At 39.5% G+C, this 15,454-nt stretch overlaps 1 long non-coding RNA gene across 3 annotated transcripts in view; it reads right to left on the reverse strand.

The window, feature by feature from the left end:
- Nucleotides 1–393: 393 nt before the first annotated feature.
- The window catches only part of LOC120555431, a 30,090-nt gene continuing 15,029 nt past the window's right edge, over nt 394–15,454 (reverse strand). The window contains exon 3 of one of the 3 annotated variants that reach the window (XR_005638713.1): nt 394–1,155. This is a non-coding gene — a long non-coding RNA (uncharacterized LOC120555431). Of the gene's footprint in view, nt 1,156–1,246; nt 1,328–11,671; nt 11,752–15,454 lie in introns of those variants that run through there. The other 2 variants (XR_005638712.1, XR_005638714.1) reach the window with 2 other exon arrangements.

The raw sequence follows: 15,454 nt of genomic DNA on the forward strand, positions 1-15,454 counted from the left end.
ACAAACTGTATTTACTGTCAATAGATGACTTCATCGAAAAACAGACACGACTTCCATTTCTTGCCTTGTTGATGCTTGAATACAGTAACTGTCAGGGCTGCAAGACTATATGCATATGTGTGTGTGTGTGTGTGTGTGTGTGTGTGTGTGTGTTTGTGTGTGTGTGCATCTGCATATGGGAGGAAAGGTGATCAGAGATAAAGAGCCACGGACAAAAAGAGAAGAATGTGAACCTTGTGGCTTTGACCTCCTTTCATCACGATCAAAACACATCATCAATCACTATACCAGCATCCTGATGGCTAAACACAGTTTCTCTACTGATGAAAGGTGCACAGCAAAAAGAGAAGAGAGAAACCAGCAGGGACACAAAGAATATAGAGAAGAAATGTGTGGTTTTACATTGTGCAGTGTAATTTGAAGTCTTTTTTGATCAATCTTGTGCAGTATATTTAAACGTAAAAGGTTTCAGAATAAAGACACAATATGATGGCATTTCATTGCGCTGCAGCACAACATTATACTCCTCAAACTACCTCAGGGACAAAACTCTTATCAAAATAATCAATCACAGCTTGTGGATGTAAACATATGTGCCTATAATTGAGCCACCAGAGTAAATCAGAGATACATTTCTAGATAAACAGGATGAAAGAGCGATTTGGACATCTGTGACCGGCCAAGCAGATTCAGACAGTTGTTTGATATATGGCAGGATGTTTGCCATGAACCATGCAACGCGAGTAACAGATTGTTCCATAATCAAAACCATTCAGCACGCATGGGTATACATTATTCTCCGGTGGATAGATTTAGCTCAGCCATTCACAATGACGCCGTGCCTGGCTCACCTAAACACGTATGCTCCGTTCATACAAACAAAAGTCATGTTTACAAGTGAGGAGGAAGGGGATTTAAAAACATGTTCAGTTGATTTATCCCGAAGAAACAGAGATGTTGAGAGACGTGCAGCGTTGACAACTTGTTCCCCTCACTGACACCAACTGCCTTGGCAGTAATTTGCAGGCTGGCTGCGCCACCAGTTTGCTTTGCTCGACTACTGACGACGCTGGCAGTTGAGCAAAGGCTCATCGGCGGGGAGGAGGAGATGTTTGCAGCTCCCTGTGTGGCGCCTCACTGCTTGGGGTTTAATACCTGTTGAGTGGACAGAGATTTAGTGAGCTTGAGCGCCACAATCCCAGCTTAATGTTGTACAGGTGCATCTCTCCTCTCAGGTTAAACTCGCCTCAGGGCAGCTGGAAATGTTAACTGAAGGAGCTGCAGCCTGCTGGAGACTGCTGGAGTCTGCTGGGGAATCAGTGTGACACTGTGGCAAAGGAAAGGGATCACTTATGAAAGGTACAAAGAAACATTCATATACAGTGACACATTAGACACAATTATCTATGATTTCTGAGTCTATAATGTGTTACCAGACCAACCCCTTTCTCATCTTTGCATTAAAGCGTTCAGCATATTAAGACATATCTTTAAATCTGCATCTAGGTTATCATGTATTTTTACAAATTTGAATTGCAGTATAATGTTCACAATGTAGTGACATCAGATTATATAAAAAGGCCAAATGTTGCCAAATCTGTTTAGATAAAGGTCAAGATAAGAAAACAAAACTATTCAACAATGATCGTGAAGAAAAAAAAAAACATGGGCTCGTTAGCTTCGCTATTTAAAGGATATAAGCGATATTTCATCTTTTTGTTATTGTCAACAAATCCCACCAAAAGCCCAAGCGCACATTTGCTAGTATATCTCTCATCCCACATCACCAGCTTCTCTGTGGCTCTCAGCTCCATTTCGATCCTGCTAAAGACGTACAGTAAATCTTTAAAAAAAAAATGCTTGTGAATATTTACTTTTACTTTCAAACGAAGGCTAACTAATAATCCAAAACAACTGGGAACTGTAGTTTTAGCAAACATTACTAAAAAAGAGGTATATAACAGTGTTTTTGGGAGTTGGGAGTATTTAAGGCACTAGTGCTACGTTTACACGTTGTCGGCTATTTTCATAAACGGACATTTTAACCTCTCCTTTTTCAAAAATAACATCGTGCACAGCTGTCAGTTTTCAGAAAAGTGTTCGTTTATATGTACCCGTGTATATATGCCGTCAAGAGCATGCCAAACCTGTAGGTGGCAGTGTAACTAGAAGCTCAAGCCCACGTTAGCCAATCAGAATCCTGAAAATAGCAACAACAGCAACGAATCACTTCCTCTTTCTCTCTGTCGGCTGCCTAAACCTCCGTTTGTCTCAGTTTACATGCAAACGTGCAAACAAAATTTTCCAAAATCTCCACTCTGGCCGGAGTTTTTAAAAAGAATCATTTTCAGAGGCAAATTCTCCGTTTGCGTGTAAATGAAGGGCACAAATGAAAGGAAATGTCTCCGTTTTTATAAATAACCATGTATGTGTAAATGGGGTATAGGATGATGCACAGTATGTTAGATTGACTCAAAATAAACTACAGTGCCCATGTTCATGGTAATGAATGAAAATGACAATATGTTTTAATAGTAGAAAGAGCAAATGTCAATGGATTGGCTGAGGAGTGCTAGTTTACTAATGCAGGTATAACATTTCTTAAAAAAAGCCTATAATAAAAAGCCTCTAATAAATTGGCTAAGTGCCTACGCATTTTAACTCACAGGTACCTGTGAGCTGTCACTTTTTTACATGCCCTGAAGAAGATGATCACAGAGATAAGCACAAGTACAATCTCTCTCTTTTTTGGTGTTTTTCATAGTGTTTGTACAACAATTGAGCTCTATAGAACAGAGCAATGAGACATATTAGGCTTTAGATACAGACACAACACCCGTTAGTGGGATCAATTAATATTTGGTTTTGGTCTTTTTATTGGATTTCCTGACAGGAATAAAAATATAGACAGACTTGTCATTTAAAGTGCTCATAATATGCTAATTTTCAGGTTCATAATTGTATTTAGTGGTTACATCAGAATAGGTTTACATGGTTTAATTTTCAAAAAACACCATGTTTTTGTTCTGCTGCACATTGCTGCAGATCCTCTTTTCACTCTGTGTGTTGAGCTCTCTGTTTTAGCTACAGAGTGAGGCATCACACTTCTGTTCCATCTTTGTTGGGAGTCACACATGCGCAGTACCTAGGTAAGGACTACTAGCCAGTCAGAAGCAGAGTATGAGGGCGTGCCATGCTAGCAGCTAGGCGAGCATTATAACGTGTGTTACAAAGTTTGTAACATTTGTCTCTGAAATAAAGGCTGGACTACAACAGAGCTGTTTGGAGCAGTTTGTGAACAGTGTTTTCTGTTGGAGATGGTAAGTCCCTTTCGGGTGGACTTTGGGCTTTTTCACTTTGGAAGCCTATTACATGCACAAAAAAGATATATAACACAATAAAGGTAAGGGAAAACACCAAAAAGCATAATATGAGCACTTTAACATACACTACAAATGAAAACATCTGCACCTAATGATGGGTTTGTTCCCTATAAGCCGTGACAGTGTGCCAGCATGCACAATAACAAATTCAGCCATCATTGATTTTATTATTTACACCTGAGCTTATTCCTTCTGCGACGTGTCAACCCCAATGTCTTCTGTGTCTGTGTGTCTTCTGTATGTGCTCCTAATATTTTAACATTTTACTAACATCAGCTATTCTTGTATGTATAAATACAGAAGCTCTCTTCCCTTATGTAAAAAAAAAAAAAAAGACTATTCACAAGGCTGTACATATTTCAAGCGCCCAGGACCAAATTCCAAATGAGTTGCCATAGGCGTTATGTTTTATGAAAATAACTTCTCAAATATATAATTTACAACTCTCTACGGGCTCCTTGGGACTTACAGGCTGTGGCCTGGAGATCAGAGGAAAAATTCGACTTCCTCCGCGGAGCTATGTAAGTTAATGGAAACATGGTTACAACTACTGACATCATTACAGCAAACAAGGCCTACACGGTCATCTGCTGGGCCTGGAGCTCCAAGTCAGGGACTGTGGAAGAGATATCCTTTGTTTGTGACTACAGCTGTTGAAGTGAAAACAGGAGAGAGAGAGATGTGAGCTATCCAAAGTCAGCCAGGTTATCGATTTTGGTCTTGGTCTCATGACTTTGCTCTGTTTGATGATACACTGAGCTACTTTAATCTTTTAGGCTTCTCAACTTTAAATGAAGGTAAAGGCTTTCATAGTGTGCACTACAGTGTATCTAAGATGGAACAAAGGACATTGGAGGAAGCCATGACTCCTTCTCTGACTTGACCTCTCTCTTCTCTCTGACCCGACCTCTCGTTGCCCTCTAGCTTTCAGCGTATAGCTTCCTGACTTATGTTTACACCAGTCTCCGTACACTCTAATGAAAGGCAGCTTTTCCAGGGCAAACTGCTTTTCCTCCATCAATACAGAACACATTGAGCTTTAACTCAAAGAACACTTGAGAGCTTAACACGATGACCCCCGCTGACAGTTTGTCCTTCCGAGAAATTGAAGTGTCAAGTAAAGGAAATACTTGAGTAACAGCATAAATGTACTTACAAATTCAATAATATCTTGAGAAAATAAACAATGATGATGTTCAACATTTTGGCGTAATAGTTCCACTTTTTTCGGAAATATGATTATTTGCTTACCTGCCAAGAGTTAGATGAGAAGATCGATACCACTTTCTACCTGTATGGTAAACAGTGCTGGGTGCCAATCACCGCCGTTATGTAATTAAATTACAAAATAAATGTAAGTGAAATTCGTTATGATTAATATGAATGAATGTACTGAGAAATATAATATAAAATATGTAATTAAGTTACAGTTCCTGTTTAAAATGTTGATGATTACTCTGTCCAATGGTAACAAAAATTGCATACCAGCTTCATGCAAATAAGGTTTAAAAACAACCAATTGTATTGGCTGCATGAAAACAAGTTCTCATTCTTTCATTGTCAATTTTCTATTTGTTGCTTGACCTTTGCAGTCCTTTTATCTTTTACTATGTTTATTGCTATGCAGCAAAGCACCAAGGCAAAGTCCTTGTATGTGAAAAGCTACTTGACAACAAACCGGATTCTGATTCTAAGTAGATGGCGAACTAACTATTCCGCCAAATGAATGCAAAGATATGGTGCTCCATCATGAAACCAAAACATAAACATAATTCATATAAATACTGTATATAATGTAAAATTCTCCATTTTGGTTTCTCACAGTAAAGCCTGTTTGTTTTTTTAAAGAGCAGATATGTATGCAGAAAAATTAACATGCAATTTAAAGTGCTCATATAATGCCCATTTTCAGGTTCATAATTGTATTTAGAAGTGGTACCAGAATAGGTTTATGTGGTTTAATTTTCAGAAAACACCACATTTTTGTTGTACTGCACATTGCTGCAGCTCCTCTTTTCACCCTGTGTGTTGAGCTCTCTGTTTTAGCTACAGAGTGAGGCGTCACACTTCTGTTCCATCTTTGTTGGGAGTCGCACATGCGTACTGCTAGCTAGTCAGTTGCAGAGCATGAGGGCGTGCCACGCTAGCAGCTAGGCGAGCATTATAACGTGTGTTACAAAGTGACGCACGTTTGTCTCTGAATTAAAGGCTGGACTACAACAGAGCTGTTTGGAGCAGTTTGTGAACAGTGTTTTCTGTTGGAGATGGTAAGTCCCTTTGGGGTGGACTTTGGGCTTTTTAACTTTGTAAACCTATAACATGCACACAAATATATATAACACATTAAAGGAAAGGGGAAAAGCCAAAAAGCATAATATGAGCACTTTAAGTTCAATTGGAGAATAATCCACTGAGACTTCTGTGTTGCACACTACACCAATAGCAATGTGGGAGATATATAACAAGACCAAACATGACTGACATTTCCATTTCTCTTTCAGGAATTAATTTGAAGACACAAGGAGATAACGAATATTGGACAGAGCTAAAATAATAAGTCAGTGGTGAATTCACACAGAGATAAAGGCTTTCTGAATGTAGCTGGATGTAGTCAATGAACTGAATTTCCTCAATTCAGGGCATTCGTAGTAATTCCTTTTTTTTTTTTAATTAATGTCCTGATACTGTTCCGGTAATCATTATTCACACTCAGTGCCAAATAAATGTCATGCAGGAAATGTATTTGAAGCTGCAGCAATGCATTTAATTTTCAGAGTAACAAATGGGAATAATGAAGAATCATTGGATGTCTCCTCTATTTAAGAATATTATTTTTTACTTGGACAAATGGGTGTGTGTGTGTATGTGTGGTTGTGTGTGTGTTAATTCTCAGTGGGTGCATGTGGCGGCGTGCTGAGGTTCACCCAAGATGCTGTGTGTGCAGTAGCGGACATGATGTGTAACAGGTGTGAGGCGGTGAGGAGGGGAGACGGCTGCAGCTGTCTCTGTAGACACCGGTCAGGTCCCCCCCCCCCCCTCCCGCCATCTGCCTTCCCCCTCCATGTCCCACCCCTTAAAAAGCCTGGCTCAAGTGTGTGTGTGCATACTGTATATATATTTATGTATGTGTATGTGTGTGTGTGCGCAGCAGCAGCAACAGCCGTTGAATCCCTGCTTACTGCAGCCAAGTGTCATCACCTTTCTATCCAGCATCCTGCGCAGCCCCCTCCCCCCCGTTCAGCACTAATACCCCGCAGGTACCCGCGGATCCTAGACACATGTGGTTTTGGCCATGTGTCCATTTAACAATGAATTATCATGCTTTGTAGCCTCGCTTTGGCCAGCAGCAATCCAACCTTCATGCTGCTGATCATTACGGCTGGATGAAATTTAAATTATACTTCTCAAATCGAATGCTAGTTTCAGAGTGTGAATTAAAATCACTCGGAGGGAGAAATGATGAAATTAACGGAACGCTGTTACATTCGACTCCTCTTTTTGGTTCGATGTGCGTGGCGTTTATGAAGGCGTTTTCTTTTTCATTGCCTGTCACAGAAATGTGGGATTAAGTTTATTATCTAAATTCCTGTTAAAATTCCAATTTTATTCGACTGGGAATAGGTTTTTCAGTAAATGGAGGCCATATATTTTTAGCCAGGCAGCCATGGCTCTGTGGATAACAAGGTTGGTCTGTCGATCGGCGCACCACTTTGGTCGAGACTGAAATATCTCAACCGCTATTGGATGGATTGGCATGAAATTTAGGACAGACATATATGGTCCCCAGCGGATGACTCATATGGATTTTGCTGATCTCCAGACTTTACCACTAGCACCTTCATCAGGTCAACATTTTCATTTAATATGTCCAATACTTTGGTTAATGACCAAATACCTGCTAAAACTAACAACATTCCCATACGTCATCTGAACTTTGTGTATAGTGCTGAATAATAACCAAATGTCAACATGCTGACACACTAATACTAAGATAGTGAACATGGTGAATAGGGCTGTGTTTTGGCAAGAATCTGGCGATATGCTACGTATCGCGATACATGGGTCACGATTCAATATATTGCAATATATTTCGATACTGTGCGTAAGGAGATATATTGGGATTTTTTTAAAGTATAATTTTAGAAAAACTAATATTTAAAAAAAAAGATGCGATGTGCATAAAAGTCAAAGAAGTTTACTTTAGGTTAACAATTCAGTACACAGAAAATCAAACTGCCAGTTTGGGATGGTGGTTCACAGGTTCTTAGTGAGCTAATGTTTATATGCTGAAGTAGGCCAAAGTTCAGCCATAGCTACACTGTTAGCTTCCAGCAAAAAGTCAGGCACTGTTAGGCACTGTTAGGCAAGGACACTAGTGGTGTGTCTCAGCATAGCCATCTAGCAGTAGGAGGTTTAAACACAACATAAACGTGAACCACTGTCTTACATGAATATTTTTGCACGTAAACTAAAAATAAATAAATAATAATATTTTTTTTTTTAAATAACAAATAAAAAAATCGATATTGCGTTTTTGAAAATCAATATGTTATTGCTAATAAAAATATTGTACTACTCAAGTGTATCGATTTTTTCTTACACCCCTAATGGTGAAGATTACACTTGTCACGGGGAGCATGTTAGCGAGCTTGGCTGTAGACTCTTAGTCTAGTTCAGTAAATGGATGTCATACATTTTTCCTTCTAAGTTAGTTTGCAAGCCACATATCCATAATGCTCGCTTACGTGTAATTAGAGAGCATCAACCTCAAACATATGGCACAGCTGTAAACAGAGAAAGTCAAAGGAACAAGCTCTAAACAATGGGATTGTCTTAACCTCGGGTGCCTGCAGGAGGCAGTAGCACAGCTGTAGAATCTAACTAAAGAAGATTCTGTATGCTAATAAGGCAATTATAAATATACCTTTTGCACCTAACAAACCTCCATCAGCATGTGCCCAGAAGATGCCAATTAGGCCAATCTGTGACATGCAGTAGGAAAGAGAGCAAAGAAGGGGTGATGAGCCGGTGTTTTGTGCTATATAGTCCAGGTGTATTTGTGGCTAATTCAACAAAATCAAAAATTGTGCCCCTTCTCTGAGTCATAACTGAGTCAAATCTAAACATACATGATACGCATGTTTTTACATTCAGTGTGACTGACACTTTGTGAGGTTTTCATTATTTCCAATGTCAATAAATCCACTTAGAAATCCGTGAAAAAAAGAAGCTTCTTACATCTCTAGAATTTGCCACGAAATCATAATTTTTAAGTTCTTCAGTATGTAAGTAATCCAGTGACAGATGATTGTACATACATTGCAAATAGGAACTACTATTATCTAATTCAACATACTTTTAAAGGCTCGGACTTTAAAAACCTCTGTGTTAGAGGGTGTATTTATCCCTTTTTAATCTGGGTGCATGTTCAGCCATTATAAATGAAGAATAAATATAAATAATAGAAGAAACTATATCAAACAATAAAAAAGTGGAATATGCAACTCAGACATTACAATGTATAAATGATCCTGGGTCATTAAAAAAACCCATTTTAAAGCAACACATTCGGAAAGGCACAGTGGAGATAGTGTAAAGATAGAGGTTTATTAATGTTTTAATGGCTTGAATTGTCTTTCCTTTCTGTGTCAACATATGGCCCTCTCTACTCTGACTGATTATCATCAGTTCATATCCCACACAAAAGTAATTCTTTTACATTTCCAGCATGTTGATGATGTTTGAAGTTAAGCACCATCTCATGAATTTTTGCATTTAAAACACAGAACACATTTTTCAGTTTCAACATCTGACCCCATTTACATGAAAATGTTTGAGCTACAGCTCAGTTTTTCAAGTTTTTTCTTTTTTCTTTCAGCAGCATCTGAAATATCACATCAATGAGCTTCCTACGAGCTCGGCTTCATTTGTGATTCTTCACTGTTTGGCGAAGAGAATATTGAGTTTTCTTACCTTAAGGGCATCCCAAAGTCTGACAAGATTTTGACAGACAGCTTAAACAGATAATTATATCCCAAATAGAAATCCATTAAAGCCTGGTGACAGATTAGTAAAGGAGGTTACTCGTCCACGGCAACACAATGTCCCCCCCCCCAGGTAATCCTAAAATGAGATGTCATGAAGCGAAAATGAGTCCGCAAAAAAACCTTCTGCTGAACCAATACTGACTGTCAAAAGGGCGACTGGGATTTAGAGGTGACCTGCAACACAACGCACAACACTAACACACATGAACAAACACAACTGTGAGCTTTCACGTTTTTTTACAACGCTGCTTGTCGATTTCTTTACTTCTTTACCATTTTCCCCACAAAAATGACAATGGACAGTCAAATGGAAGGTCCAACCTCGAAGCAGATACGGTCTGCTGATTTATTGTTTGTCTATTTGTTCACACAATTACAACATCATGGTAAAGACACACAATAATAACAACATGAAATAGATTAATGCAGGGGGATACAAATTCCCTATTTTATAGTTTAGGTATGAACTTGTAACCAAGTTGATGGTTTTATATTTGGACTCAAGCAGCGCCAAAGAGATGGACTATATATATCTATATATTTTTTAATAATAACAAAAAGCAGGACAGTAAGATAAATAAAAGTCCTTTAAAAAGACCTGGTACAAAATGAATGAAAATCTAACACTGCATTTAAAAAAAACTAATCAGATACATAAAGATACCTATACAAACCAATGCGTAAATAATAGTGACATTATTATTAGCAATAGTTAATAATTACATTTCCTGAACTTCAGGGCAGATGGCCCATAACTACTTGAATTGGTTACCATTCCCAAGTACCTCATACAATATAAAAAAAGTTAATATAGGGATAAACTAAACAATAATACAAAGTTAAATAGCAACCGTGGCAAATCTAACTTTCTTCAATAATCCGACTGTTTTGTGATAATTTTATATAAAAGCAGATTTTCCATGAAAGACTCATATAAAAAGAATTTAAGTGCAAGGCATACGCTATTAACAAATAACTGTGCTGTTGGTTAAATATTGTATTATTATAAGTCAACTAAAATCTTCATTAAAGAGATCTTTACAAACCGTAGGTGGTTCTTTGACATAAATTCAGCGAAGCAACGGCCCAAGACTAACCTCAGTGTAAATGAGAATCCTCTACCAGATCTGAATGCACGTTCTGCACAACCTGTTCTTAAATATTCACACACAAGCCTGGCTTTGGCCTTCATTTGTCATGTCTAATGCATGGATCCAGATACTGATGTGATGTGCAGCACAGCACAGGAGCTGGGAGCGCACCAGTTCATTACAGGCCCACTGGGTTTACTGAATTTTGATGCATTTCCCCAGGACTCTCCACATGGTCTCTCTACTGCATATCAGGTAATTGCTGTTAGTCTAAGTGCACTACTACCAGTCCCCAGACTAAACCCCTTAGAGCACATTGTCCTTCCTCCATTCTGTGTGTGTGTGTATGTGAGAGAGACGAGGGGAGAAAGAAATGAAGATTAAGTGTGTCTGTATACAGTATATATGTGTGTGTGTGTGTGTGTGTGTGTGTGTGTGTGTGTGTTGCCGCGTGTATGTGTGCCTGTAGACCCATGCATTTAAAAAGCAGAGTGAAATGTGTGTATGTGAGAGAGACGAGGGGAGAAAGAAATGAAGATTGAGATAAAGTGTGTCTGTATACAGTATGTGTGTGTGTGTGTGTGTGTGTGTGTGTGTGTGTGTGTGTGTGTGTGTGTGTGTGCGTGTGCGTGTGTGCATGTGTGCATGTGTCTGTGTGCATATGTGCCTGTGCCTGTAGACCCATGCATTTAAAAGGCCGAGTGAAATTGGCTTTGTGATAATGATGTATGCAACCTAAACCCGAGGTCATCCGTTCCAATGAAGCCTGCCGTCTCTCGGCCGCCCTCTTGCATGCAGATGAACCAATATAAAAGGGCGCGCTTGGTTTCACAGGTTACGCTCTCTTTTCTCTGCTACACAGACAACTGAGGAGTTAGTTTACTGTCTGTCTCTCATATTGAGATGATAGAGAAAAAGGAGACAGCAGACACCGAGGGGGAGGGGGAGAGGAAGAACAAAGGAAATGTAAAAGAAAATGGAAATCATGACAGAAAAAAACCAGAGAGATTCTAGGTTTCCAATTAGTCAGACTTGAAATGGGATCTGGAATATGTTGGAAGGACTGCCCAGTGCTAAGTGTCACTGAGCGGGGTGTGGAGGCAGCGGGGGGTGGCGGTGGTGGAGGGCGGGTGGGGTGGAAGGGGGTCTGCCGGATTAGGAGGAGATGAGACGAGAAGCGCTGCGTTGGCCTCTCTTCCCAGACAGCTCATCTCTGCTAGCTGCTGGAGGCTGGCAGAGAGAAAACACACACCGGGGGGTCTGGCTTTAGAAAGTTGCTGCAGCACTTCCACTGAAATATCCGACCTCAATACCGAGTTCATTTTTGGTTGCTCCAACATGCTTGATCTCTGCCGCAACATCACTAAAGAAAATATATATGTGGCTGTTTTCGTTTTACCATTAATTACAAGACTCTGATGATGTTAAGCATTATTTTGATTGCCACTGTGAAGAAAAGGAACATTTTAAACTTGCATCAGCTATTATCTGGGCACTTGGGGATGAAAAAAACAAACAAGTTGTGAACACAACAGTGACATATTATTACCATTTGCAGCCTTGTGTTTTATAAATGACGCTTATATATTACTTATTTATTTTGCCAGTTACGTTTTAAGGGAATGTCTTGCAGGATTATGTTTCGATGAGAATGTTCGGGGTAGATTGTGGTTTAATTTAAATGTTAATAAAGTACTGTAATCACGTTGTAGTCCCTGTTGACTTTTTCAGTATTTCACCAAGACCACATCATCTTTCCCTAACCTTAAAGTAATAATCTTGAAGATTTTCATTCAAATAAATGCCTGTTAGGTCACTATCTTTCGCCGAATGAGGTAACACAATGGCGATTGAGCCTATGGCTCGCTGATGGAAGCTCTTGCATTTGCAGTATTAAGAACTGGGTCTCTGCGGCGACATTCCCAGTTATTGTACCCGCCAGAGAGGGTAGGCGGAGCTAACACTACAGACTCATTCTTCAATTCACTGAACAACTGCCCAACAGATTCTCACTCCCCATCTCGTAAAATACGGACGCTTGGTCAGGTGCCTTTGTCGTTGTTATTGACGCTAAAAGTCTCCTTTAGCGTCATATCTAAACACGCTTAGTCGGGACTATTGGCGTCACTTTTGACGCAGTTAAGTTAAGGAAAAGGTCGTGGGTGGGCTTACGTTTCCATGACACGTGGGAGACGGTTGGGTTTAGGAAAGGAAGAACGGATGGTTGGGTTTAGGAAAAGAAGAACGGGACAGCTGGGTTTAGGAAAAGAAGAATGGATGGTTGGGTTTAGGGAAAACAAGAATGGATGGTTGGGTTTAGGAAAAGAAGAATGCATGGTTGGGTTTAGTAAAACAGAATGGATGGTTGGGTTTAGGAAAAGAAGAATGCATGGTTGGGTTTAGTAAAACAGAATGGATGGTTGGGTTTAGGAAAACGGGACACGATCTCCGGTCTCCTGGGTGAAAGTCCTGTGTTTGACCCATCCACCACTCCAACCAACCTCCCTATGCGGATTTTCAGCCTCTCATACTACTCACTACCGTATTCGCTCTTAGTGCTATGTCATCTTCAAACCCTGTGTAGCTGCTGCTCTAGTCTAAATTTTGACTTATTAAATGTCTTTATTATTATTTTTTGTTTTCTATGTTGTCTGTGTCACTTAATGTTATTGTTTTTTAATGTATATGCAACTGAAGTTATAATTTATATAAAAAAGGTAGCTGGAGACAGGAAAAGGAAAAATAAACATGTTCAGATGTAAAACGGTATTTCACTGTATAAGATTCTAGAACTAAATATAATAACAATTGAAAATAAATGATCCTGGTCCAGTTCAATTTTGGCGATGTTTAGAGAATTAGCTGGGGTTTTTTGAGCCAATATTTACTGGGGTCCAATAAGGAGTAAATGAGGTGTGGAGATGAAATAATAGTTTAAAGGATTCTTTGATTTCTTTGAATTTGCTTGACTAGACAAGCAAATTAAGAAAATTAGAGTATTCTTTCAAATGGACCCATTCTCTTTCATCCATTGATTCCTATCCCCAAGATAAACAGCCCAGGCCGATGAATAAACATTGGCCCATTTTAGTGCTTAGAAACAGTCTCAGAGCAAAAGGCCTAATTCAACTAACATCCTTTCCAAGGGATCGATTCCGTGAAGAAGCATAATGCTATGCTTGGTTGTTCTGCTTGTCTCAAGAAAGCAATTCCAGCACCACCGGCGGATATTTGTTACTGGGTTGTCTTAAAAAACCTCGCAGCAAGAAGTTATTGTGCTGCCATGCCATGGTGGAGAGGGATTTAAAAAAAAGGAAACGGCTGCTCAGGGGGCAGTTAAACCCAGGTCAGGGTTGACTTATGACCCATTTGAATGACATGACAAACTCAGTTGTTGGTGCATAGTTGTTTGTCTACAAGCACATGCACGCACCAATACAGAGAGATTATCATTGTCATTTTCACTTTTACATTGTGTTTACCAACGCCGTTTAATCCCATAGGAGAGTTGCTCGTTAACACTGGCTGCTGGAGGCATTCATTGTTAAAGGATAGGTTCATATTATATTCAAAGTCTATCTTAACACAACACTCACGTGCCTATATAAACACTGAAAGAGTTTATGGTCGCTGTAATTGTTCCTCCTGTCCGTACCCGCCATTAAGATGATACCTTCTAGTAAATGTACGAGACGGGGGGTCCACAGTCCTTGTTCATGCAAGTTCAGCTGAAGCTAATAAAAGGCTTCAGCACTGTAAATTAGTCTAATCAAGTGGGTATCTTCCAAAATTAAAATGTTTTTAGTACCAAATTCCTTCTTTGTGCTTCCCTTGGACAGTGTTTCCTTACTGAGCTGTGGTGCTGGGACAATAAGAAAAAGGAAGACTGTAACACTAAAAGACTAATATGTAATAGGTAATATGTGGCTCACTACGGCTGAAGCATTGAAGGGCTCGCTCTGATCCTTGTGGTCCGTTGTGTACGTGATCTATTTCTCCTGGCATTTTGAATCAATCAATATGTCTATATTAACTGTTCCTCAAGTCCCTTTTTGGTCTTTGTTTTTCTCTTTTTGTTGTAATTGTTTGTTTTAGCCACCGTGTCTCAATTCTATTTCTATTCTAATTTTATATATATATAATTTTTATTTATTTATTTATTATTCCTTGTTTTATAGTTATTATTTTTCATTCCACGTATATTGTGTGTGTGTGTGTGTGTGTGTGTGGGGGGTGGTGGTGGTGTGGGATTGATGTAACGGTATGTTCAGTGGCTGTACATCACTATTTGGTGGACCTCTAAATAAATATTGAATTTTAGAGTTTTTTCTGTATTTCGAGTATGAGGCGAGGCAAGGCGAACCTTTCAGTCTACAAGAGTGCAAGACATGCTGACAGGTTGTGTGGGTACGGAGTGGAAGTAAAGCAACTTATGCATAATTATTCTTAAGTATTTAGCCATGGGCTAAATGAAGCTGAGTGATAACTAATAAAAATACAGCAACTTGTATGTATGTTTTAACATGACAGTAACAGAAGCTAAGTATTTAAATCAATATGCAAAACAAGTAGCCTGGGAAAACCCTGACCAACTTCCGGCAAATTTGAGATTTGCTCTGCAAGTCCGTCTGGCCAAGAGCCCATTCAAGCCCGTTTCCAATTTTTCCAAATCGAGGCACCAATCACAACCGTTGAGGCGGACTTTACATGATGATGATAGCGCAGCGCCGTTGAATCTCCTTCATCGCTCTGATTGGTTTTAGGTCTATCCGATTGCGCCCAGAGGCATTTGAGCGGCGTCCGTTGGTGACGCCCCTTTGGAAATGGGCTGTGAATGAGACTTCTCCAGACCCACTCTGGGTCTGGGTCTGGTGTCAACCAGGCTAAGTATTAACACTAAGAGTAGGGGTGCACGATTCAGAAAATGTCACGA

This window comes from Perca fluviatilis, chromosome 3, assembly GCF_010015445.1.
Source record: "Perca fluviatilis chromosome 3, GENO_Pfluv_1.0, whole genome shotgun sequence".
Taxonomy (NCBI): Eukaryota; Metazoa; Chordata; class Actinopteri; order Perciformes; family Percidae; genus Perca; species Perca fluviatilis.